Consider the following 27357-nt stretch of genomic DNA (forward strand, 5'->3'; position numbering starts at 1 on the left):
TTGCATATAAAATGCCGTCGGAGACTCCGACTACACATTTAGCCAAAAAACGCAAGGAAAAGGACAGACACTCGCGGCCCGCGGTTTCGGCTGAAACCACGGTTAGGCCTACCGCGAGTGTCTCGGTTTCGGCTGAAACCGAGGCCTCGGTTCTACCTTCTACCGAAATCATACCTCCAACAACCGAGACCACAGAGGCCCCGGCTGAGTCGGCTAGAGAAATCCCTACCAAAGAAGCAAGTGCACAAGAATTGTCCGACACCATTCCTTTGGACATTTCTACACCTGCACGTGGGGCAGCTAGGCCCCCTGCTTCTATGTCTATTAAGGCTTTCTCCAGGGCTAAAGCAGCTAAAATTTCAAAAGCTTTACCTGCAAAATCTACTTCTCAGAGACCTTCCTCAAGTTCCCAGATTCTCAGTCTTGCTGAGGACCTTATATCTCTGATTAGGGGTTCCCATCCTCACCCAGACAGGGCCTCCCATCCTCCTCCTGACAAAAGGCCTAGGACTGAACTCTGAACCTCTGATTACTCCTTGGATGGATCTGATTTGTCAGACCATCAGGAAGGGCCATACCCACCTTATGAGGATTCAGATGCAGAAGACTCTATTCCTTCTGCTTCCCCTCCAGAGGAATTTTCCTTTGGGGAGACTTTACACTCCATGAGGGAACACTTTCAATGGCAGGGTGAGGATTTCTCTGATTCTTGAAAAAGACTAAGGACTTTCTTACACTTGCCACAGCATAGGCCTTTAGCCATATACCACCTGTGCTAACTGTAGTTGATGATGCATATAATGACGTCAGTTCTGCCCCTGATTCACTTCCCCTGGCCCCTGCCAAACCTGACAGATACTACAGGGTCCCGGATTCTCACTTCCACTTGTATAAAGCTCATGCTGCAGACCCAGAAACTATTTCTCAGGGCCCAAAGGGTGTTGCAGCTGCCACTGCCAAAAACCCACTACCCTCTGAAAGGGAGTCAAGAGCATTAGAGAGATGGGGAAAAAAGGTTTATACATCTGCTACTCTTTCTGCCAGGGCTTTAAACTGTCAATTCCATATGATACAGTACCAGGAATATTTGTTAGATCAGCTGAATAAAAAGCTTTCTTCTCCTGAACCTTTAGACCATAAGGCCCTTCAGGATTTGGTACACAATTCTCAGCAGGTCAGTAATCATTTCTTAAAATGTGGCTATGATGCACTGGAAGCTTCATTTAGATCAGCTATGACTGGGGCAGTAATTCGAAGACATGCCTGGCTAAAAGGGCAATCCTTGCCAGACCATGTCAAGGCTAAACTCCTAGATGCTCCACTGGAGAAACAAAGTTTATTTGGCTCCCCTGCACAGGAGATTCTAAAGAAAGTGGAAGAAAAAGCAAAATCTGTGCAAACAGTTAAGGATTTTCTGCAGGTCCAACCTCCGAGGTTCAGCAGAAACTGGCCTTCAAAAAATTGGTCCTTTCCAGACACCTCCAAAGCATAGAGGGGCAGGAACAGACGCCCAAGAGGCAGAGGTCAATCAAAGGGTGCCTACAGGGGTCGTCAGTGGCAACCTGCCAACCAGAGGAGTACTGCCAAAGCTGCAACTACAACCACTTCCACAGGACAGACACAATGACTTGACTCTCATTCAGCCTACAAGGGAACAACTGGAAGCACCCTTGGGCGGAAAGTTGGCTTTATTCTCAAAAAACTGGCATTGCATTACAAAAGACAAATGGACATTGCAAACAATAGACAAAGGATACAGGTTTCATTTCCACACTTTACCAAGAAGGAGCGGAATGCCAAACCTTCCACCAAACCAGAAGCCAGAGGCTTTAAGACAAATCAACAATTTACTTCAGATGAAAGCAATAGAAAGGGTACCATCTATGGAACAAGGCCAAGGATTTTACTCCAGACTATACCTTGTACCAAGAAAAGAAACCCAATGGAGGCCTATTTTCGACTTGTCCGCACTAAACACATATGTCATTGTGCCAAAATTCAAAATGCTGACCCTACAGCAACTTCTTCCCATGTTGGGCAAAGGAGTCTTGGCTGGTGACTCTAGATCTCAAGGAGGCATACCTGCACGTCCCTATACGACCAGATTGCAGAAGACACCTCAGATTTCTTGCAGGATCAGAGCATTATCAATTCTCAGCATTGCCCTTTGGCTTATCTACTGCGCCCAGAGTATTCACGAAATGCCTGGCATCAGTAATTGCACATTGCAGGCTTCAGGGAATTCAAATCTACCCATACCTGGACGACTGCCTAATACAAGCGGAGAACAATACAAGACTAATAAAGGATTTGGCCTATGTCATACACCTGTTACAGGCCTTGGGATACACAGTCAACATCCAGAAGTCAAGACTAGTGCCATCCCAAAGGATAACATTTTTGGGTGCGGATCTGGACACAATAACACAGATGGCTTTTCTCACAGAAGAAAAACAAAAGCAACTCCCAGTATACTTCATGGCTTTGTCAAGACAAACCCAGCTCACTGCAAGGAAAGTCCTGCAGGCCCTGGGTTACATGGCATCTTGCATAATCTTGATCCCACATGCCAGGCTGCATATGAGGAAATTACAATGGTACCTAAGGAATGTATGGTCTCAACACAGGCACAGTCTAGAAACCATGATTCCAATCATTCCATGCCTGAAAAAGGAATTTCTGTGGTGGGCTCAGGCCTGCCAGTCCAACAGAGGGTTGCCTTTCAACAAACCACAACCAAGGCAAACTATCACCACGGACACCTCAGACCTAGGATGGGGAGCACACATGGAAGACAAGTGCATCCAAGGCCTATGGTCTCAGGACCAGCTGAATTTGCACATAAACCTAAAGGAGATGCTGGCAGTGAAGCATGCAATCGAGGCATTCAAATCATTCCTCCAGCAAGGACATCTGCTGATAAGGACAGACAATACCACAGTCATGTGGTACATAAACAAACAGGGAGGAATGCATTCCTACCCCCTATGCCGGATGTCAATGGATCTGTGGAACCTAGCCCTGAATCTCAACATCCAACTGCAGGCCAAATTCGTACCAGGAAAAGAGAATTCACTAGCAGACAGCTTAAGCAGAACTACCACGGATGCTCACGAATGGATGCTGCATCCAGACATCTTCAAAATCATAACAAACAAATGGGGAATGCCAGAGATAGACCTGTTCGCCTCCCCAGTCAACCACCAACTGAGGAAATTCTGCTCAAGAGTATACCACCCACAAGCCTGGAAGGTGGACTCCCTCTCTTTCAACTGGAGTGCCCTAACAGTGTATGCTTTTCCACCACTCCCATTGATGTACAGAGTTCTACTGAAGATCAGAGAGGAACAGCCAAAGGTGATACTGATAGCTCCAGACTGGCCAAGGCAGCACTGGTATACGCTACTGAGAAGCATGTCTCGGACGAACTCATGGCCTCTACCCCTATGGGCTCTACTTCTAACGCAGAACAACTTCAAGACCCTACATCCAAACTTGAAAACACTGCAGCTGACTGCCTGGAAAATTGCCTAAAACAAAACCAATCAGTCTCATCTCAGAGGGTCAAGGACATTATCCTGGAGGCTCGCAGACCCTCCACAAGAAAGACATACTCAGCTAAATGGAAGGAGATTCCTTATTTGGAGCGCAACAAAGGGTACAAATGTCACACTGGCAAACCTAGCACACATCCTAGAATACTTAGCAGAGCTGTTCCACAATGGCCTGTCCTATTCTTCCATTAAGATTCATGCTTCAGCAATTTCAGCAGAATACAACATGGATCCTCCTATCTTCTCTCACCCTCTCCTCAGACAATTTTTAAGAGGGATCAAAAATGTAAAACCTCCAAGGAAACCCCCTCTGCCTGCATGGGATCTCAATTTTGTGCTGGAAAAATTAACATTACCCCCTTTTGAACCAGCAGCATCAGCAGACTTACAGTTCTTATCTTGGAAAACTGCTTTCCTTCTAGCAGTCACTTCAGCAAGAAGAGTATCCGAGTTACAGGCACTAATGGCAGTGCAGCCTTTCCTTATTTTTCACCAGGATAGAGTGTCTCTGAGAACCAATCCTACTTTCATGCCAAAGGTGGTGTCCAGGGTATCCTTGAACCAAGCTATTCATTTGCCTACGTTCTTCCCTAACCCACAGAACAGGGGGGAAAAACTACTGCACACCTTGGACGTACACAGACAACTACGCTACTATCTGGACAGAACTAAAACCAGCAGAAAAACTGACCAACTTCTGGTAGCATATGCAACTGGAGTGCAAGGAAAAGCAATTTCCAAACAGACAATTTCTAAATGGATAGGAAATTGCATTTGTTTCTGCTACTCTTTTCATGGAAAGACAACTCCTGAAAATATCAGGCCTCACTCCACAAGAGCCACAGCCACCACTACAGCTTTCCTACGAGGGGTGGCTACCAAGGACATTTTAGAAGCTGCTACTTGGAGCTCCGTGCATACATTTGCCAAGCATTACAATCTACCTTTATACTCCAGATCCCGAGCAGGTTTTGCAACTGCAGTTTTACAGGGGATCTTAACTACACCATCCTTATCTTAGTACCTCCTCCCCCAGTTTGGCTATGGTATTCTACCCATATGTTATGACTGCAGATGCATCCTTGAAGGACATAGTACAGTTTTGTACCTACCATAAATGTAGATGTCCGATAGGTATGCATCTGCAGTCAGGATTACCCACCCTCCTTCCCCTCTGTGGTATTCCTAGGGTGCTTACCCCTCTTTCAGCTAGCTGGGGGAATCTATTATGGTGTATTTGTTTGTATGTATATCTGTATGTATATATATATATATATATATATATATATATATATATATATATATAGATATATATATATATATATATATATTGTTTCTACTGTTTGGAATTTTCTACTTTTATCCAAATTTAGCCTTCCTAGAGGGCACCTGGCATCTGGGGCAAGAAACACTGAGGAAAATGGCGTTGGCTGATGCCTTTATACCCCAGAAGCTCTGACGTCGGGGAAAGTGCGACATCAGCCGAGGCCAGACCCAGACTTTGGAATCCAGCCGACCGAAGGGCTGCCTGAGGCAGGACAACCCATATGTTATGACTGCAGATGCATACCTATCGGACATCTACATTTATGGTAGGTACAAAACTGTACTTTGTATCTCCTTCCAAGAGTGACCAAAGCAGTTGATGCTGCCAGCAAACCTTCCATTGACCAGATTTAGGTAACTATTATTGTTTGGTTGAATGACACTCAATACCACCCCAACTGGTCGGCTTATGTCACTTTGACCTGTCTCAGGTACATGTATTATTTGTGGTTTGGATATTTCACAGATTTATTGTCTGTGTTCGCTATTTCTGACCATCATGACCCTGTGGGAAGAGCAGGATAGTGGTGAACTGGTCAAGTAGTTCCTTTAAACAATGTTGCATCTCAGCCAACCTCTAAAAAATCCCTCCAGTCTGTGGTGGTTGAACTTTGATTGAGATACGTCCTCATTCTCTGTTTGAATGTACTAGGTCAGCTATTTTGTAATTTGTTGGGATATTCTCTGTATAGATGGTATCACATCTACTCACAGGATTTCAGAAATTCAAAATTTAGTATGTACAGAACCATATTTGATCTTTCACAAGTATGTGGTGTCAATTAAGGCCCAACCCACATCCTCTGCATTAAAGTTGTTTCTAAGTCATCCTTCAGCATCATCTACTCATTTTCTTCATTAGGTTGAAAGCCTTTTGGCAAGATCTGTTCCGCTGCCTGGATGTGTCCTGTCAACTGAGATCTTATGTTAAACAAGTGCATGTGCTTCAGAAGACTGAATACCCTTCTTTGTTTCTTGGAAGAGAGGGATGATCAAACAGTTGCTTGTTTCCTTTTCTTATGGGAGGGGAAGGGCTGGCATTTCCCATAGTGTTGCCATCTGGATTGGCAGCCAAATTAATCTTTTGACATGAAGCAGTTTGCCACCTGTTAAAATGCAGCAGTTTAAAGTCACTCCACTAGAAACATGTTTTTTTTTTTTCCAGTGATTGTTTCAAAGATCCAAACTGACAGCAGGAAGTATAACAGACAGATAAAAAATAGTTGTTGAAGACACAAACCCCAAATGATGCTATGTTGTTTGCATTCCACAGATCAGCCAGTTAGCATTAAAGGTGCTGTTTTCAAGCTGTTGTGTGTTTCAGAAAAAAAAATGGTTTATGTTTCACAGCAAACTTCATTATTACAGTCTAGGCAACATTGTATGTTGGACAGCAACAATGAAGAAAGGAGCTCTCCACTTCTGGTCAAGCAAGAATAATGACAAAACCAGGATCCAATAACAGAGTTTAATAAAATTCCCTAGCGCCTCGGCATAAAAGCCTTCAAAGGAGAATAAAACCACACCAAGCACTCAAGCTTTTTATAACAAAATCAATCCACATTAATTATATAATTATATCCAATTAAGTTAAAAAAACTTTCCAATCACACTCCACATTAATGCCTGCTGGATGTAAAGTCCCATACTTAAAAATAAAAATCATCTCTTTATATAGGAGCCTCTTTTGTATGTCCGAATCATGTCTCCTTTCACAAACCTGTTCCAGTATTGTACATCGTAAATCTTCTGGATTTTTATCATGATATTTTTTAAAATGTACTGCAAGAGGGCTCTCCAATTTAGCATTTTTAATATCCCTAACGTGTTTCTGTATTCTAAGCTTAAAAGCCCTCTTGGTTTCACCTGTATAGAACATGTTCAAGGACATTTTATAGCATAGTATTACATGAATACTTATGATTTACCTTAAAAGGAATACCATTAATATAATCAAATGTGTTGCATACAAACTTACACATAATACATCTACCACATGGAAATGTGCCCATTGTATCAGTCATAAGACCAGTGTTACAGCTGGGTACAGAAAAATAAGCATGTACTAATATATCTTGGATACTTTTATCTCTACGATATGAAAACATAGGTACTTTGTGTATTTGTCCAGAAAATTCTTTATATCTTAAAAGAAATTTCCAATAATATTTAATCACATTTTTTACTTCATTAGATAAAATGTCATAGGTAGTTACCACATATATTTTTCTTAGATCCAACAAACCGTCATCATTTATATGTTTAGAATGCCATATTTGTGGTGTATTTAGTTGTCTTTGTTGGTCCTTTTTAGCCTTTTTAACAAGGAATATACATTTTCTTTGCAATAACCCCTACTAATGAATAATTTCGCTGTTGCATCAAATTCATGTGCCAAATCTGGGCCATGATTACAAAGCCGCTCTACCCGGAAGAATTCTCCATAAAGTAGAGATTCTATTAGATGAGGAGGATGACAACTATCTGCCCTAAAAAAAAAAAAATGCATCCCCTCCTCAAACCTACGATGTATTTTACTTATAGTGGTACCATTAACATTTGCAGTTAAACAAATATCCAAAAAGGTTACTGATTTCCCCATCTGTATGCCATCAAATTGTAAAGCATATGGGTTATCTTGAAGCTCATCAGTGAAGTCAGAAAACTTTTCCTGACCTCCCCTACAAATGAAAAGTAGATCATCTATATATCTATAATACTGCACTATATGTTCATGAAAAAACTTCAGATTATGTAGATAATCTGTTTCAAATTGTCCCATCATAACATTGGCATACATGGATGCAAAACCCGCCCCCATCGCCGCACCCTGTAACTGATGAAATATATTATCAAATTCAAAAAAATTATTAGTCAAACAAAATTCGAATAGCTCAATAATATAATATGTCAAAGGACTATCACCTAATGTTTTTCTTAATGCTTCAAGTCCATAACTGTGTTTGATACTAGTGTATAGACTCTTAACATCTATAGTCAACCAATACATTTCTTCTGTCCATACTATCAGTGTTATCTTATCTAAAAAAATCATAACTATTTTTGATAAATGACTGTTTAACAACATATGGTAACAGAAAATTATGCAAAAATTTGCTCATATTATTCAAAAAAATACTTATAGGGCTGAGAAGATGGGACGGCCAGGGGGATTGTGCATGTTTTTATGAACTGTGGGGAGACAATAGAGTTTAGCAATTTCACATCAGATTTGTTCTTGACATCATCCTGAAAAAAATAACCCAGTCTGACACCCTTATTTAGTAATTCCAAGAATTCAGTAACTGCTTTTTCATAATCTGTTGTACAACATTTTTGTAAGTAGTAACATCATCTAAATGATCATAACACATTTTAACATACTGGGTATAATGCATAATCACTACCTTATTGCCTTTATCAGCTGGTTTAAATATAAGATGTTGATATTTACTTAGCCCTTGCAATGCTTTTCTGATTTTAAGTTATACCTAATAGAATTTTTTGTTTTATTAAAATCATTATATAAAGTTTCTAATGTAAAATCAAGCATAGATGAAAACTGTATTATCCCAGTATGATTAAAAGGGGGACAAAATGACTTTTCACCACAATATTGCTAGTATCCAACTTGCTGGGGTGCCTTCTGTGTGGAGTCTGTATTTCCTCCCTGTGGTCGTGTGGGTTTCCTCTGGGTACTTCGGTTTCCTCCCACAACCCAAAGACATGCTGTAGGTGGATTAGACACTCTAAATTGGCCCTAGGCATGAGTGTGTGTGTGCCTTCTGTGGAAGGTTGGGCGCCGGGCTGGCAACTCGACACCGTAAAACTACACTTCCAGTTATGAGCAAACAGGTGATCCGCTGTGGCGACCCCTGACCGGGAAAAGCCGAAAGAAGAAGAAGAAGATTGCTAGTATCCAACTTAAAATAAGCATTATATGCAATATCAACCTGTAAATCCGATGAGCAAGAATAGAAACCGTCATCTTCAGATGTGTACTCTTCAGAATTAATTCTCATATTACTGTTATTATCTGTATTAGATTGAAAATAATGAAACAAATGCAATTTCTTAGCTAAAAGAAACATATCTTTCTTAAATACATGTAACCTAGGGATAACCAGAATGCAAAAAAAACTCCCTTACCAGCCTCATTAAGAAGCTGAGATCCCTCATAAAATCCTCCAAAGCTAGTTATGAAAATAAAATTGCCAAAGATTCCAAAGACAACCACAAGGCATTCTATAACTATGTCAAAAATCTAAATGCCAATGCTCAGATCTGCTCTGAGCTACAACAGAATGGCATTAAATATACTGATCCCAAGGATATTGCCAATATCCTGGCAGATCGATTCAGTGTCAGCTTCACCCCCCTCTCACCCTTAAATGACCCATCTCAATACTGGAAGATTGCCAAATTCCAGTAATAACGGCCGCACAGGTAAAAAATGCACTCTCCAAAGCTAAGAATACAGCATCCATGGGACCAGATGACATCCCGGGCTGTGTACTATATGAACTACAAAATGAACTGGCATCTCACCTAAGTGTCATGTTTAATCATACCCTCACCTCAGGCTTCCTGCCCACTGAGTGGCGCACAGCTACAGTTATCCCACTCCACAAGGGGGGGCTCCACTTTGGATCCCGGGAACTACCGCCCCGATCAGTCTGACGAGCCTGATCTGCAAGGCCATGGAACGTATTATCATGGAACTTATAAACAAAGACACTGGCAACCTTAAAACACTGGACCCCACCCAGTTTGGGTTCGTGAAGGGCCGATTTTGTCTCCTGAACCTTATTGACTTCTTCGAATGTCTCCAGAGCCGTGGACGAGGGTAAGGCAGTCCACACAGCCTATCTGGACCAAAGCCTTTGACACCATCCCCCGCTCTGGAATCATAGATAAACTTACTAAGCTGGGCAGTAATCCCTACGTCACTCGATGGGTTACCAACTGGCTTACTTTCAGAACCCACACTGTAAAAGTAGCTGACTCCAAATCCAGCTCCAGACAAGTGGAGTACCTCAGGGTTCAGTCCTGGGACCTCTCTTGTTTGGCATCTACTTCTCTGGCTAACAAAGTTCGCAGATAACTGCAAACTGGGAGCCATTATTGAATCCCCAAATGATGTGGATAACTCTACAAAAGGGCCTTGCAGAAACAAATGCTTGGTGTCAGAACCATGAGCTCAAGCTGAATGCCAAGAATTGTATAGTTATCCCCTTTGGGAAAAAACATGTACCCGTGAATTACCACATAGGTGGCAGTACACTAAACACAGAAAGTGTGACGAGACTTGGGGACACAGGTGGACAGTGGTCTCACCTTCAATAACCACATCGCCACAACAGTCAGGAAATCCTTCTATGTGGCACACCTCCTCACTAAGGGCTTTTCATCCCGAAAAAAGGAGGTCATTGTCCCACTGTACTCATCCCTCATTAGACCCATTATAGAATACAACGCCCCATTTGGTATGTACCTCTCAAGACATCTGCAACAACTGTAAAGGCCGCAGAAGTACCTCGCTAAAAGAATCACAGGCCTAAAGCAGATGCCCTATGCTGACCACCTTAAAAAACTCCAGCTATACTCTGTCGCATATCATCTACTCTGACGCGATCTCTGCTTAACATACAAGGCCATGTCAAACCCAGAGCTGTTGGACATGCTACAATTAAAGAAATCCAAATCCCTCAGAGCCACACGCTCCAGGGATCTAAATGTTAACATCACAATAAACAAAACATGCTGGAGGGATAGGTTCCTGACCCAGAGACTCCCCAGACTCTGGAGTAGACTGCCCATGCATGTCAAGCAGAGCGCCTCTTTGGCCCTCTTCAAAAGGAACCTTGATGATTGGATGGGTGAAAGGAAATTCACCCCAGGGATCACGTCATTCGCCCTGCTAGACAGGGGTCCAGGGATGTAAATAGTGTTGGAAGAAATAGTCAGGGAATTGTTATGGCTAGGCTTGTATAGGCCCTAGGGCCGATAGCCTAGTACAAACCTATGAACAGTAGGTATAAACTTTGTACCCTTATTTAGCGTTTCAATTTCAAAATTATTAAGCACACATCCAGACAAATTAATCACATAACTACTTGATACTTTAGACGGTACTACATACTGTATTTTCAGTCCCTTGTTTCATTCCATCGGACTCGTTTAGGTCTACTGTATGTCGAAGATTGTCCCTCATATGTTGTTCTATCAGTAAACTCTGGCACTGTCCTTGTTCCGAAAATCACCATGTTCTCTGACCTCTCCGAAAGGTCTGGTTCAAATATCGGGGATCTTGAGCTGCTGGCAAATCTGGAAAATCACCAGAATCACTTTCCCACTCTGTGGATGCCTCCGAACCAACACCCGAGCTGCCATTGTGTTCCTGCCTCTCTTGACCCATGTGAGCATGCGTAGGACGTCTCTTCTTATTGGTTCTCCAGGCAAATGCCACGTCATTATTATAATCCCGAATATTTCAGTGCAATTTGTTTTTCTTAATATTTAACAAATCTTGTTCAAAATTGGCAAGTTTGTTTTTAATGTCACACAAGCATTTCTGTAAGCTGATTATTGCCCAGTAAATTAGAAAGAGACTCACATGCTATATTAATGTCCTCGCGCAATTGGGTTTGTTTAAGCTTGTCTCTTTCTACTAATATATTTATCCATTCTATGGAACAACGATGGGCTGCTGCTACCCATCTTTTATGAAACCTTTGTTCACTTTCATCTTGCATGTCAAAGGGCGTAGTTGGATTTTTAAAAGCCTTTAGACCCCCTAGGAGTAATGTCCAACTCTAGATATCGATGTGAATTTAAACAGTTCAAATTTACTGATAATTCCTTGGACATAAGCCGGTCAAGTTTATCAGAGGCTTCCTTACACTCTGCGGAGAGCAGACTGCCCACTCTTTGTCCCACCATAGAAAAAGGATTATTAGTTCTTTTATGTTGTTCATCTAACAAAAACTTTTTCCAGGATACTATATTATCATTCCTCTGGACTGGATTTTCTGTATTTTTCTCACCCATTTTTGTAGTAAACTCATCCATAGTTCTCTGACCGGATTCTGAAAATTCCTGCCTAAAAATCTTAGGCACAAATTACCGATGGATCACTGGACATAATATATTACACAGCAACAACGAAGAAAGAAGCTCACCACTTTTGGTCAAGCAAGAATAACGACAAAACCAGGATCCAATTACAGAGTTTAATGAAATTCCCTAGCGCCTCAGCGTAAAAGCCTTCAAAGGAGAATAAAACCACACCAAGCACTCAAGCTTTTTATAACAAAATCAATCCACATTAATTACATAATTACATCCAATTAAGTTAAAAAAAAAAACTTTCCAGTTGCACTCCACATTAATGCCTGCTGGACTTCAAAGTAAAAATCATCTCTCTATATATTTTATTCTCCTTTGAAGGCTTTTATGCCAAGGCGCTAGGGAATTTTATTAAACTCTGTTATTGGATCCTAACATTGTATGTTGGGTTTGAATGTTAAAAAAAAATCTATCGATACTGTGGGATTTTTTGCAAATAACCTTTTCTTCAAAGTTAGAACTATGAGAGATTCTTGTATTCACTGCAGTAGCTCTGCATGTTGATGTTGCATGCTTTTTTCTGTGCCTAAGCAAAAATGCTCAGCTGTACACAAATGCCTACTTTGACCTGGCATGTTTAATATATTTTTTGGTGTGCCACAAGATTTTTGTAATTAGTTTGTGTGCCATGAGATGAAAAAGTTTGAAAATCTCTGTTCTATCATATTATAAATTTTCCATCAGCTGTCTATCAGTAGGATTCAATCCCTTAATATAGCTGCTATCATTTAGCTGTGGGCAGAAGCAAGGTGGTCGAGGCACCTTAAAGTCAGGGCAAGATTTGTGGGCCCTTCACAGCCTCTTAGTGCAGGAAATCTTGACCAAACCTAAAATAATGGGAGGACAAATGCCCAAAAGTAGGGAGAAATTTTAAATATTGCTCATACAAATTTAGTTGCTAGAGTAATAGGATTTGTGGTAGCATGCATTTCCTGAATGATGTAAAGTCTAAAACTCATATGCATGTCATTATTTAGTGACTTCAGTATTCAATGTTTTGCCAGAAAACCTCAAATTTTATAAGGAACAGACCAAAATATGAGGCAAAAATCAGGACATCTGAGAGGTATGTGTGTGGTTGACATCTGTTATTCTTAGCTCACTGCATTACGTGCAAGTTGATTGACTTTTCAGTACGAGGCTTGGCTCATCTTCTACACCCACCCCCTTGCCTCCTCATTAGGTTCATAATTTATAGCTGCTTATTTTCTCCTTCGTTATACAAGTTTACAAGGTAACCCAGCTCTCTTCCACTGTGCTTAACACTCCGTGTGGTTTGTGTGCATTTCACTGTTTTGTTTTAAAATATATATATAAATATATGTGTATAAAAATATAAAATGACCTTCCTCTTAATGTTGTAAGACTGTCTTGAAATTGCCTTGAGCAAGGGATTTCCAGCTAGTTTAGGTGGTTTGTGGTAGCAACTGGGTTTATTCATCTTGTAGCAGGTGTTTGCATGGTCTATCTGAGTCAGAAAATACACAAAAGGACTCGTAGTGTAGTCATTTTATTGGCCATAGGACTAGTTAGTTAGTTTTCTGTACTGCTGTAAATTTTGCGCGTTGTGTGGGTGAGACGTGCCTTGTACAGTAGTGAGCACATATAAAGAACAGTTCGTAGAACTGTACCCTGTAAAGCAACAGTACAGGGCAATTACCTTGTGCAACGACAAGCTTAAAGCAGCTAGTTGGCAGTCAAGTGGCAATATCTACAGATTTAGTGAATTCATTATTGCTTAAACATTAAAGTTTGTAGAATTTAGAATCTGCTCCAATAAAGCACCCTTAATAGCCTTCTAACCCCAATAACACTAACCCTTGTAACTTACAAATCAAAGAACTGGACAGTATGGATATGCAGTTTCTTAACTTCTCTGTAGCCGAAACAAATGCAGCAGTTGTCTTATGTTTACTGACAACTGCTTAATCCTTAAAAAAGCAGACACAGTATGTGAGAGGTGTACTTCTTGCAGTGACACTGGAGGCTAAACTCTTGCATAGAAGTGCACATCAGGTTGTGGAAAGCATGCAATTTACACACTTAAAAGCAATGCTTCTAACAACAAAGATCACCTAGACCACCTGTTGTAAGTGCCATGCCTCAGCAAGCCCAAAGGTACCCAGACAAAACAACATCTAACACCACACATACTGTCAACTCTCTGTGGAGCCCCATAACACTAAGTCCCTAAGGCAAGAAAACACCCAGTAAAACAGGATAATGCACTGGAGTTCCTCTATGCAGATCACCATACCATACCATATATTCAGCTATAGGTTACCCTTCGTGCTCCAGGAAGCTCACACTGCATAAGTGGATCCACTGGCGATACTTAACATTTAACCTAACACCCTGCTCGTGGAAGACTGTAATTACCCCTGTATAGACTGTGACTCTTACATGGCCTCAGATCTACAGGCAACATTTCCTGGACTTCGTAAATACAAACACCCTTGACCAAATATTGAATATGGCAACTAGAGGCTCCAACATACTAGACCTTGTGCTTACAGATGTTGGAGAACACTGCACCCTACTCCAATGTCTAATTGTACCTGATAAGGTCCAGCCTTAAAGCTGTCTCCTTCAAAATCAAAATTAAATCCATAATCCCATTAAACCCAGTAACAATTAAGAACTATTCCAAGGCAAATTGCCATTTAATAAGTGATGGACTGTCAAAATTCCATTCCCCTCCAAACCCAGAGAACACAGCAACCTATGGTGAAATGCTTTCAGAAACTCTGTATAACCATGTCAATGGCTGCATGGCGGCTGCTGTACGTACAAGAAGTAAGCCCAGGATTAGCCCTAGAAAAAGAACACCCTGGTGGCATTCCAAATTAAATACAATATACAACAAAAGGGAAAAAATATGGCAAAAATAAGGAAGGGTAATTCCCGTTCTTCCATCAATGAAAACAGGCAACTAAAAAGCCAACTTTGAGGCTAAGATAGCCTCCCAAATGAAAGATAACCATAAGGCCTACTACAGCTATGTCAGAGACCTCAAGGGCAGCACACAACAGTGTGCTGAACTGGTGGTTCATGGTGCCACATTCACTGAGCCTGGCTATATAGCAAACAGGTTAGTGGATAAATTCAGTTCCAACTTTACCTCCCCCCCCCCCCCATCCAAACCATCAACTTAGAAAGTACCCTCAAACATAACCCCTCCAACTATAAGTAGGGACTATCTACATCCTGTACTCACTAAAGCCAAGAACACAGCCTCATCCCAGGATGCCACCTGACTAGGCTAGAATATGACTTATCAAGATCCCTGGAGTCATTTAACTATAGCAACAGGCTTTGTGCCATGTAAATGGAGGACTGCAGTGATCATTCCCCTTTGTAAGGGAGAGGATCTTCAACAGATCCTGGAAACTGTAGACCAGTTAGTCTGACTAGTCATATTTGCAAAGCCATGGAAAGAATTATCATGGAAATTATCAACAAGGACATAGGAGACCTCCAGACATTGAATCCATCCCAGTTTTGCTGTATGAAAGGAAGGTCATGCTTACTGAATCTGGTGGGCTTCATTGAGAAGGTCACTAAGGCAATGGAAGGAGGGAGAATTGTGCATACTGCCTACCCTGATGTGGCTAAAGACCACTAATATGTATACAATGGGACATTTTTGGTTGAGGTTTCTCTCAATGAGATAAATATTGCTTACCATGCCAGCCATCAGTTTGGCACTAGAAGATATGTTTATTACATTTGACATTCCATCTCACCTTAGGGGAGTACCCTTATGTTGCTCTACCTAGAATTCCTGATATTTTTGGCATCCCTAAGGTGCATAAGTCCGTGAACAACCCACCACTTAGACCTGTTGTTGCCTCCGGATGTTCAAAGACAGAGTCTTTGGCTAAATATATTGATTACAGACTCAAGTCTTTCTCTATGGACAAACCCCACATTCTCAAGGATTCTTATCATTTTTTGGAAGTACTTTGTTCAGTACCCTATGATGATGGGGTCATTTTGGTTACTATTGACATAAAAGACCTATCATGGGGAGGGTATGTAGGTATTCCATTATGCTGTGGACAAAGGGACCTATTTGCCTAATAATGATGTTTTACGATTATTGCAGTGCATGGAATTGGTTCTTACTAATAACTTTGTCTACTTTGTAGCAAGGACTCCATTAACAATTGCTTTTTGTCCAGTATTTTTAGGAAGCCCACTTATTCTAATTATTTTTTTACACTTTGACAGTCAACAGCCATTATGGCAGAAGTGGAACTTGGTTAAAGGGCAACTCATTAGACTCAGCCGCTTGGTTTCTAATGATGCTCATTTTTATGATGAGGTTAATAAGATGAAACATATGATGTTCATCGTGTTACACTGCTGCAGTCATCACTGTTGGGTTATCCTGCCGTCAGGCGGTCCCGCAGTCGGCCCGAGTTCCAAAGTCTTGGTCCGGCGTCTGTTGCTGACGCTTCTTCCCTGACGTCAGTGCGGCAGGGGTATATAAGATGCATCCAACGCCATTTTCTTCAGTCTTTCTTTCCGCTCAGTGCCCGAAGCAGAAGCAGTTCGCAAGTGCCGGTCGGCCGACTCCTGAGATTTTCAAATCGAATTTCAGACCGGAGTCTTCATAAAGCTAAGTAACCCCATTGGGGAACCTTTTCTTGCCTCAGTCCGATGTCAGAAAAAGTTAACAATTGCATTTCTTGTGGGAAGCAAATACCTCGTAAGGACTTTCATTCTTATTGTATTCCTTGCCTAGGCCCAGACCACGACGTCACAGGTTGTCGGTTTTGTGCTAGGTTTAATAAACGAACTATTAAACGTCGGTTTGATTTTGCCCGACATTATTATGGTAGAAAATTTAATTATACCATACCGTCGGAGCAACCGACGACCGGAATGCATAAAAAACGGAAAGATAAGGACAGGCAGCCGAAATCCAAACCGGATTCCGAGGCCTCTGCTAGGCCAGTCACTGGTTCTGTGGTTTTCAGTGAGGCACGTACGCAGCCCCTGACGACCGCTGGTTTAGAACCCCAGGCGACATCCGATTCACAAGCAGAGATTACTAGGCCTCCACAACCTTTACCTTTAGGCCCTTCTGACTCCATTCCTGAAGGAGATTCCAGTGCAGTTGAAACACTTTCAGTTGCTGAAGGTGTCTTCAGACCGACTACACTCACTATAAAATCCAATGCAAAGCTGAAAACTCCTTTAAAAACAAATAAGACTGCACTGCAGTCTCCAGCACAAGGCCCCATGCCTAGGAAACAGATGCTTAAGATGGCTGAAGACTTAATTACCCTAATCAGGGGTTCACATCCCCCTCCTGATAAAAGGCCAAGGCAGGAGGAGGACCACGCTTCCTCTGACCAGGTTTCTATTTCCTCAAACTCTTCTGAGGAACAGGAATATTCCTTTCCCCCTTATGAAGATTCTGATGCCGAAGAGTCTATCCCTTCTACATCTCCCCCAGCAGACTTCTCTTTTGGGAAAACCTTACATACTTTGAGGGAACATTTCCACTGGGAAGGCCAGGATTACTCTGATTCTAGGAAAAGGCTCCGAGAGGTCCTTTTACTACCCCACCACAGACCACTTGCAATTTCACCTGTGTTAGACATTGTGCATGATGTTTATTCAGAATCTAGCCTTAACCCAGACTCACTACCTCCTGCACCAGCCAAACCAGACAGATACTACAGAGTCCCTGACTCGCACAAATTCCTGTATAAAAGCCCTGTTGCTGACCCAGAAACCATTTCCCAGTGTCCCAAAGGGGTTAAAGCCTCTACTGGTAAAAATCCTGTGCCCTCTGAAAGGGATTCTAGAGCACTAGACAGATGGGGAAAGAAAGTTTATACCTCAGCTACTCTAACTATGAGAGCCTTAAATTGTCAGTTTCACATGCCGAAATATCAACAATATCTGATGTCTCAATTAAAACAAAAAATGCTCGCACATACAGATCAACCAGATTACAAGGAAATGCAAGATTTGTTACATTCAGCTGAACAAGTGGGAAAACATACTTTGCAATGTGGATTTGATTCATTGGAAGCTTCTTGTAGAGCAGCAGTGACAGGGTCTGTCATACGTAGGCATGCTTGGTTAAAAGAACAAACTTTGCCTGATCACGTTAAAGCAAAGTTATTGGATGCACCCTTACAGCAGGATGTTTTATTTGGTGTAAAAGCAGAAGAAGTTTTAAAGAAAATGGAGGATAAGGCAAAATCTATGCAGACGGTCAAGGATTTCTTACAGGTTCAACCTCCTCGTTTCAGCAGAAATTGGCCAACCAAAAACTGGTTCTTTTCAGCTTCTGCCAGACCACAGAGGGGCAGATACAGATGCCCAAGAGGCAGAGGCCAGCCACAAGGCTCTTACCAGCCTCGACAATGGAGTGCCACAACCCAAAAAGGAGGAGAAGACAGGTCTCAAACTACCAGAAGACAAACACAATGACTTACCCCTCAGACTACCAAGCAAAACTCTCTTGGCAGCTCCCTTGGGGGGGGAACTAGCTCTTTTCACAGACAACTGGCACATCATCACAAAAGACAAATGGGTCCTTAATATTGTATCTCAAGGCTACAGATTCCACTTTCACACTTTACCAAGGATAAAAGGAATGCCAAACCTGCCACCCAATCAATGGGCAGAGGCTCAAAAGCAAATTTCAGCTCTCATGGACATGAGAGCTATTCAACAGGTTCCTACACAGGAGCAAGGACAAGGATTTTACTCAAGACTGTTTCTAGTTCCCCGAAAGGACAAAGCCTGGAGACCCATTCTGGACCTCTCACTTCTAAACACATACCTGGAAGTATCCAAATTCAAGATGCTAACACTACAGCAACTTCTTCCCATGCTGGGCAAAAAGGCTTAGCTAGTAACGTTGGACCTCAGGGAGGCATACCTGCATGTCCCTATCAGACAAAATTGCAGAAGATACCTCAGATTTATTGCAGGTTCAACCCATTACCAATTCTCTGCACTGCCCTTTGGCTTATCTACTGCGCCCAGGGTCTTCACAAAATGCCTGGCACCAGTAATTGCATACTGCATACAGAGGGATTCAAATATATCCATACCTGGACGACTGACTTATTCAAGCAGAAAGCAAAGACGTTCTATTAAAGCATCTGGCGTTTGTCAAAAACCTTCTCAGTTGCCTAGGGTACACAGTAAACGAAAAGAAGTCAAAACTAGTGCCCTCACAAGACATAATATTCCTGGGTGCCAGCTTAAATACAATGGCCCAGATGGCTTACCTCATGCCAGACAAGCAAAGACATCTGACTCAATACTTCAAAATGATGGCAACAAAGACCCAACTCCCTGCAAGAAAAATTCTGCAGGCCTTGGGATTCATGGCATCTTGCATATTACTAATACCATTTGCAAAACTGCATATGAGGAAATTACAATGGTATCTGAAAAGCGTATGTTCTCAACACAACCACAGCTTGGAAACAATAATTCCACTCATTCCCTGCCTTCAACAGGAGTTTCTATGGTGGGCTCAGGCATGTCACCTCAAACAAGGGTCAGCCTTTCACCTTACCCACAGCCAGGCAGACTATAACAACAGATGCATCAGATTATGCCTGGGGAGCACACATGGCAGGACAGTGTATTCAGGGCAAATGGCCTGCAAACAAAAGGCATCTACATATCAATCAAAAAGAGATGCTAGCTGTACAAAATGCCCTAACAGCTTTCAAGGACCTCCTACATCCAGGACAACTCCTAATAAAGACGGACAACACCACAGTGATGTGGTACATAAACAAGCAAGGGGGCACACACTCCTACCCCCTATGCAGAGAGGCAGTGACCTTGTGGAACACATCACTGACCTGCCAAGTTCATCTACAAGCACAATTCCTGCCAGGAAAGAAAAACACACTGGCAGACGATCTAAGCAGAAACATCACAGATCCTCACAAGTGGAAACTAGATCCACAAGTATTCGCAATGATAATTCAAAAATGGGGGAGCCCAGACATAGATCTGTTTGCTTCCCCCCAAAACTACCAACTATGGAAATTCTGCACAAGGACATTCCTCACAAGTGGAAACTAGATCCACAAGTATTCGCAATGATAACTCAAAAATGGGGGAGCCCAGACATAGATCTGTTTGCTTCCCCCCTAAACTACCAACTACGGAAATTCTGCACAAGGACATACCACACACTAGCTTGGTAAGTGGACGCCCTCTCATTCAGTTGGAAAACATTGACAGTGTATGCCTTTCCTCCACTGCCTTTTCTGGCAAAGGTGCTGCTGAAAGCCAGATTAGAGAGGCCACAAATGATGCTCATTGTTCCAGCCTGGCCACGCCAACCCTGGTATCCAATACTAAGGAACATGGCTCAAGGCCCACCATGGATTTTGCCAACAATTCCTCACCTGCACACTCAGCAAAACAATCAGATTCTACACAGCCAGTTCAAGACTTTAAATCTGGCTGCATGGCAAATTGCCTAGATAACCAGTCAACACTTCTCTCTAAAGCTGTGATGGACGTCATTCTGGAAGCCAGAAGGCCTAGCACCAGGAAAGTCTACTCAGACAAATGGAAAAGATTCCGCACCTGGAACCAGGCTAAAGGCCTAAATCCCCTAGTCCCAAATATTCCTCAGATTCTTCAATATTTAACTGAGATGTTGCACTAAGGACTTTCCTTCTCATCTATTAAGATCCACGCCTCAGCTATTTCAGCTCAATACAACACGGATCCTCCTATATTTTCACATCCATTACTAAGACAGTTCGTCAGAGGGGCTAAGAACATAAGACTGCCCCGGAGAGCACCAACTTGGGATCTCAACTTTGTTCTGGAAAAGCTAACACTACCGCCCTTTGAGCCAGCTTTCACTGCTGATCTACAGTTCTTATGGAAAAGTGCCCTGCTGCTAGCAATAACTTCATCACGAAGAGTCTCAGAACTACAGGCCTTAATGGCAGTGGAGCCTTTCATAATTTTTCATCAAGACAAAGTCACTTTACGAACTAACCCTTCCTTTATGCCAAAGGTGGTATCCAGTGTGGCCCTAAACCAAACCATTCATTTGCCCACCTTTTATCCAAGCCCCCAGAACAAAGGGGAAAGGCTCCTACACTCTTTGGACATTCACAGGCAATTATGTTACTACTTGGATAAAACTAAGGCTTTCAGAAAATCTGACCAGCTCTTTGTATCCTATGCTGCAGGATCTCAAGGAAAAGCTATCTCAAAACAGACCATTTCAAAATGGATAGGACATTGTATCCGTTTCTGCTACACACACCATGGGAAATCTGTGCCTGGTAACATCAGGCCCCATTCCACCAGGGCTACAGCAGCATCAACAGCCTTCCTCAGAGGGGTACCAACCAAGGATATTTTGGAGGCTGCCACTTGGAGTTCAGTGCACACCTTCACCAAGCACTATCACTTACCTCTGTACTCTAAAACCAGAGCTGGCTTTGCCATTGCAGTTCTGCAGGGCCTACTAGCCTCTCCAAACCCTGTTTAGTTCCACCACCCATCCTTAGCTTTGGGATTCAACCCAACAGTGATGACTGCAGCAGTGTAACACGATGAACATGAACATAGTACAGTTTTGTACCTACCATAAATGTAGATGTTCGAGTGTTCACACTGCTGCAGTCCAGGCTACCCTCCCTCCATCCCCTCTGAACTAGCTGGACTTATCTATTCCTTTCTATCCTATACAACCTCTGTGGTGTATTTGCTTGTGACTGAAGGTTTTGTTTTATTTTTATATGTATATTTTTATATCGAAATAAGTATTGCCTACCTATTGGGGGCACCTGACATCTGGGGCAAGAAAAACTGAAGAAAATGGCGTCGGATGCATCTTATATACCCCTGGCGCACTGACGTCAGGGAAGAAGCGACAGCAACCGACGCTGGACCAAGACTTTGGAACTCGGGCCGACTGCGAGACCGCCTGATGGCAGGATAACCCAACAGTGATGACTGCAGCAGTGTGAACACTCGAACATCTACATTTATGGTAGGTACAGAACTGTACTTTCCTCGAAAGGGGTTACCCTGAGGATTTTTTTGATACATTGACACACTATGTAATCAGTTCCAGGCACACTAGATATAGACCTATTTTGTGCCCTTGTGGTACTACCAATGATGATGTGATACCAGCTCCCTCTGTTTCATCTAACGACCTTTCAAGAGCTTTGGTTTTACCTTTATAGTAAAGGTGTTGATACCTTGAAAGCAGACATTGTAGAACATTGGTCTACCGTCTTTTTCTGCTTGGGTCTTACTGGTAAATTGGGGACTTCACCCAAATTTGTATTCAAGAATGGTAGAAATATGAAAAATATCTTTGAATGGCAATGGGGCCTATGATGAGAAGTTTATAAATCAGTGGGGTAGAGAAAAGTGTGGTTCCTGTAAACAATGCAGGTTCATTCTTGAATGCTCCATTATACACATTCATGGTTATCCACACATTATAGCTGTGAAGGGCTGATATAACTGTAACTCTAGGGGAGTGGTGTATGTGAGTCTTGCCCATCATTTTATGTTGGCAAGACTGTTGGGCCATTAAATACACGAATTTATCAAAACACATACGCCATTCCTAAGTCTAATCACACTAATGCTTTAAGCATAGCATAGTTTGCAAGGATTTAAAAAATATATATTTTTCTATCCTTGAACAGGTAGAACAAAAACTGGTGGAGGGTGATTGGTACCATGCTTGGAAAAAGGGGCATTCCATTGGCAAGTCTTACTGAACTGCACTTGTCCACCTGGTATCAATGATGTAATTTCTTTAAAACCTGTTTTAAAAGGCAAATCTGTATGTATTAGTTAATCTTCTTTTTTAACCTTATGCACTCTCTTAGTGATATTATGTATTGTGTTTTGTTTTTTCTTTTACCACAAGTCGTGTTTACATGTATATTTTTGAATGTTGGCAGCTTTATGATTTTAATTATAGTAGTTTTAACAATGGCGTTTTTTATTTTGAGGAAAAAAGGGGGCGTGTTTTGGCACCATTTTTTAAAAATAGTTGTATTTAAGCATTGTTTCCTTTTGGTTTTACTCAGTTTCTGAAGAAGTTCCTTACCGAAGTGAACAAAAGCGCTTAAACTGATGTGTTTTTGGATGTAATAAATTCGGGTCTATATTATATTAGCGAAAATCCTGTTAAGCGAATACGAAAACACCGACATATATTGCGCGAACCGCGAATATGCCGAAAGCAGTAAACTGCGAAATTCAAAAAGTCGAATCCCCATAGTCGGTCAACTCCACCTCCCACTACATACTGCCTACCCAAACAAAACAAATAAACCACATACATACACTAACCAAAACCCTACTTCTAACCCTAAAGTAAAGCACCAAAACCCTACTTCTAACCCTGCACTAAACCTTACATACATTACTATCCATGCACTTAACTTAACCTGCACCCTAACCCTAAGGTCCGTAACTATCGCACACTTACCCTGCAGAGATATATCAAAACCAAATAAATAATCCAAACATACATTTAAAAAACCCTAATTCTAACCATATACTAAACCTTACATACATTACCTATCTATGCACTTACCTTAACCCACACCCTAACCCTAAGGTCTGTAACTATCGCACACTTACCTTATGGAGCTATACTACAGACGGGCCAACCATGACACTTCGACATTTCAAATTTCTCGACTTTGGACATTCGACGTTTCCGTGGTTTGCGCAGTACGTGTCGCTCTTTTCGTATTCGCGTAAAAGGACTTTCGAGCATCTAAATGGAACCCAGTAAATTCTGGTTCATGATTCCTGAGTAGCGTTTTTTCTTTTTATTTGTTTTATAGTACACTGCTAGTCCATTGTTTGGTTTACAACTTGATGTGGCTAAAGCATTTGACACAATACTCCACTCTAGCTTTGTCAACAGACTTGCACAACTAGGTATAAACCCCTTTATAACACGCTGGATAGCTAACTTGCTCACTGATAGAACCTAGGAGGTTACAATCTGTGAAGACACCTCCACAAAGAAGCCGGTTACTAATGGAGTCCCACAGGGCAGTGTGCTAGGCCCACTACTCTTCGACATCTACTCCTCGGATATCAGAGACCTATGGCTGACCAAGTTCACAGATGACTGCAAACTGGGAGCTGTCATTGAATCCCTCCAAGATGAGAACAACCTTCAGGAAGCTTTTATACAGACAAATGCTTGTTGCCAAAGCCATGGCTTAAAATGCAATACCAAGAAATATATTATAGTACCTTTTGAGAAGTCTACCACCCCAGGTAACTACATCATCAATAAAACACCCTTAAAGATTGATTCACTAATCCGGGATCTGGGAGATCATATTGATAGTAACCTAGCCTTCTACCAACATTGTAGTTGGGATAGATGGTGATAAGAAAATCCTATGTTGCTCAACGTAGAAGTAAGAGCATGGCATCTAGGTCCAAGGAAATCGTCATGCCACTCTATATGGCCCTCATCTGACTCATCATATTGTATAATACCCTTTTCAGTATGTACCTGACCAGTCATGCATCAGCTGGAATGTCCTTAAAGGTTCTTACAAAAAGAATACAGGGAGCAAGCACAATGTCCTAAGCTGATCACCTCAAAGCCCTGTCTCTTTACTTGGTATCTCTGAGAGGGGATCTTTGCCTGACATACAAGGCATCCCTAGGTCCTATTTTGATGAACCTTGTGCACATCCACAAAACAGCATCAGAACTATTAGATTAAAAGTCCTAAATTTGGCTTGTGACTTAAATAGCACATGTTGGAGAGAGAGTTATGTTTCTCAGAATTCCTGATGTTCTTCGTGTTTCACTTTTGTCTCTGATGAACAGAGACAGTCAGTAAATCACCACCTATACAAATCAAATTTGCAGTTTTTCACATTTGGGTTACATGGCTGGGATTTTAAGGGCCCTAGTGTTCACCTATACCTTACCTGCATCAGCAGTTTTTACCTTGTGATTAACAGTGCAGAAAGGTGCTTAAAGCTTTGTTATGCATCTTTCTTATGTCTTTCAAATTCAGGGGGCAGTCTTGGTACTCTATGCACTTACATGGTGGTTATTCCAGCTGGGACCTTATTCGAAGAAGGTATTGCAGATGTGTGAGTTAGCTAACTTAGTGATATGTTTAAGTAGCATGTCACTGTGGCAGTAAAGTTCCCATCCCTTTTAACACATTTTTAAGTGTTTGGCAACTTGGTAAAGCCTTTTTATGATATATGTTAATTGACATTAACATTACAGGTGGTAGCTGGGAACATGGTTCTCCCTAGTCTATTGGAGACCATTTTACATTTATCAGGTCAGACTGTCCTTAGGGGAGGCGTCTCCCACATCCTCTACCCAGCAGTTCAGGCTACTTATGGCTTCTGTGTTTGGGAATATTGTGCATGCCAACAAACCTCTCAACCTGTTAGCACAAGAAATATAGACAAAGCCTATAATAATGGGGAACAACTGCCAAAAAATAGGAACAGATTTTAAATATTGCTCTTATAAACTTAGAAAGTAGCTAGAGTAAAATGTTTTGCATTGAATTTTCTGAAGGATATGAAGTCTGAAACTCAGAATGTATGTAATTATTTTGTGACTTCATTAACCCCTTTTTACCCCATTTTCTTCATGGGGATGAGGTGTGTCAGCTGTCACCATCTCTTTCAATTCAATGCCACTCTCCTGCCTTCAGCACTCATGCTTGACTGTAGCAGGTCTTCTGTCATATAATCCAGTCACCTCTTTGCTCAGCTCCCTCATTTCCTCTTGCCTTCTTCCTGTCTGTCCCAAATCATCTTCACTAGAGTCATACTTTTCTGCACATGTACCTGAATCACCATAGTCTGTTCTCTCTGACCTTGTCTGCAGGTGGAGATGCTTACTTCTTCATCTGTCCCACAGAGTACATCCTACAAACCAATTTGGGCACTTCATCCCCAATGACCTCTAGCTTCCTCAACTGCTCAGCCTTTACTGTCCAAGTTTCTGTACTGTACAGTAGTACTGGTTGCACCACTGTTTTGTACACCTTACTTTTCAGCTTCTTTGGCATTCTTCATTCATATACTACCTCTGACATTCTGTACAGTTGACTGCAACCTCTCTGATTCTAGCTTTGACTTCGTCATTCAGATTTCCCTTCTCCTCAACCTTTCCTCCCAGATACTTGAATCTTTTAATCTGTCCCACAGTTTTCCCTTCTATCTCAGTTTTCAGCTTCTTCTGATTTCCCCCATTTGCTGTCATTACAACTGTCTTATCTGTTATCAGTTTCAACCCATGAGCCTTCAGTTTGACATTCCATTCCTCTAGCCTTTGCCGAAGTTCTTGCTCGGGGTCTTCCTGTAATGCCACATTGTCTGCATACAGCAGCTTTGTTGACCTGTCCCCTCAGAACTGTTTGCTAATGTAGTCCATCACCAGTATGAACACCAGTGGGCTCAGAGCCAAACCCTGATGTGCACACCCACTTCCACTGGGAACCCCTGTGAGAGTCCAAACATTGTTCATACTTGAGTCATTGGCCTGTCCTTTATTCCTCTTGCTCCACCATGGGGATCCAGGCAATCTTCATTTCCTGTTCTGTCTGCTCCGATATGTGCATTCAAGTCACCCATTATCAACACAAATTTCTGTTGTCCTGTTTTATTGAATAGTTCCTGCAACTGCTGACTGAATGTACTCTCTTCCTCACTATCACAGCTCTACTGTGGGTCATATGCTGAGGTTATGAATAGTGTCCTACTCTTACATTGAAGTCTGATTGCCATGCATCTTTCACTAATTTTGATGACATTCCTCTCTGAAATTCTTAAGCCTCTCCCTCACCACATTTCCTACCCCATTTCTAGTCTGTTTGAGTAGTAGACTCGGGATCTCAAGCCAAGTGACTTTGCTGCACCGCCTATCCATCTGGTCTCCTGGATGCAGAGGGATATCCAGCCTCCTCCTTACCATCATGTTATCCACTTCCAAACTGTGTCCTGTCAGTAAATCTGCATGAAGTGTAGCAATTATTAGTTCATGTTTGGGAGGTTCATTTTACATCCAGCTTTTGCTTAACAGAGCTAGCCCAGGTTATGCAAGGAGGGCAACTAGGTGCCGGTCAGCCAGTAGCTTATTGACCCAGGGAAGAACCCCACAGAGACACAGGGAGAACATGCAAACTCCATACACATAATTGGTTGGAGGTCAGGATCGAACCTTGTACTTTACCTATGGAAAACAAAAACTTTAACCATTATGCCAGCTGATCTCCCAGTGACTTCACTCTTTAGTGATTTCCCAGAAAACAACAAATTTTATAAGGAACAGACCAGAA

General features: G+C 41.9%; 1 protein-coding gene across 5 annotated transcripts in view; it reads left to right on the plus strand.

Moving 5' to 3' along the window:
- The window catches only part of RAVER1 (ribonucleoprotein, PTB binding 1), a 2969353-nt gene that overhangs the window by 2483344 nt on the left and 458652 nt on the right, over positions 1-27357 (plus strand). The gene's annotated exons all lie outside the window — the stretch shown is intronic.

This window comes from Protopterus annectens, chromosome 9.part0 (genome assembly GCF_019279795.1).
Source record: "Protopterus annectens isolate FY-2018-M chromosome 9.part0, PAN1.0, whole genome shotgun sequence".
Classification (NCBI taxonomy): Eukaryota; Metazoa; Chordata; order Ceratodontiformes; family Protopteridae; genus Protopterus; species Protopterus annectens.